Source organism: Myotis davidii, unplaced genomic scaffold (assembly GCF_000327345.1).
Source record: "Myotis davidii unplaced genomic scaffold, ASM32734v1 scaffold21, whole genome shotgun sequence".
Lineage (NCBI taxonomy): Eukaryota > Metazoa > Chordata > Mammalia > Chiroptera > Vespertilionidae > Myotis > Myotis davidii.
Genome location: NW_006292573.1, coordinates 2,594,250 through 2,594,768, shown reverse-complemented (window position 1 = coordinate 2,594,768; position 519 = coordinate 2,594,250).

Sequence of the window (519 nt, the reverse complement as noted above, 5' to 3'; positions counted from 1 at the left end):
AAAGAGAATACACAGAGCAGTCAAAAGATAAACTGTATATATTACTCCAATTACACAACCCCCAAACGTCCTACCTACTCAACCACCCACTCCCCAAAATAACAATTATCTGTTACTCTCTTGTTCTTCTTGGTTTTAGATAGACATAGAAAACTGGGATCAATAGTTTCTCCCTTAAAAAAAAAAAAAAGACAATTTCAATGAAAAGATAGCGGGGGAAAAAGACACACATCTACCTAGTGTTCACATATCTGAGCAAATTAAGAAATAAACATGACAGTAAACAGACAGGACGTAAGATTTTAAGGAACCATCTCCTCAGCTGAAGGGACGAGGTTGAGCAATTCTTTTCCGGATGATGCAATCCCTCCAGTTCCTAAGACAGGACTCAAAGGCCCTGCTAGGAGCTGCAGCTGCGAGATGGAGCCAAAGGCTCTGACTAGTGGCTTGTGTATGACCCAATATTTACCAATAACAACAACAACAAAATCAAGTGAAACCAAGGCAGGGGATTTTGAA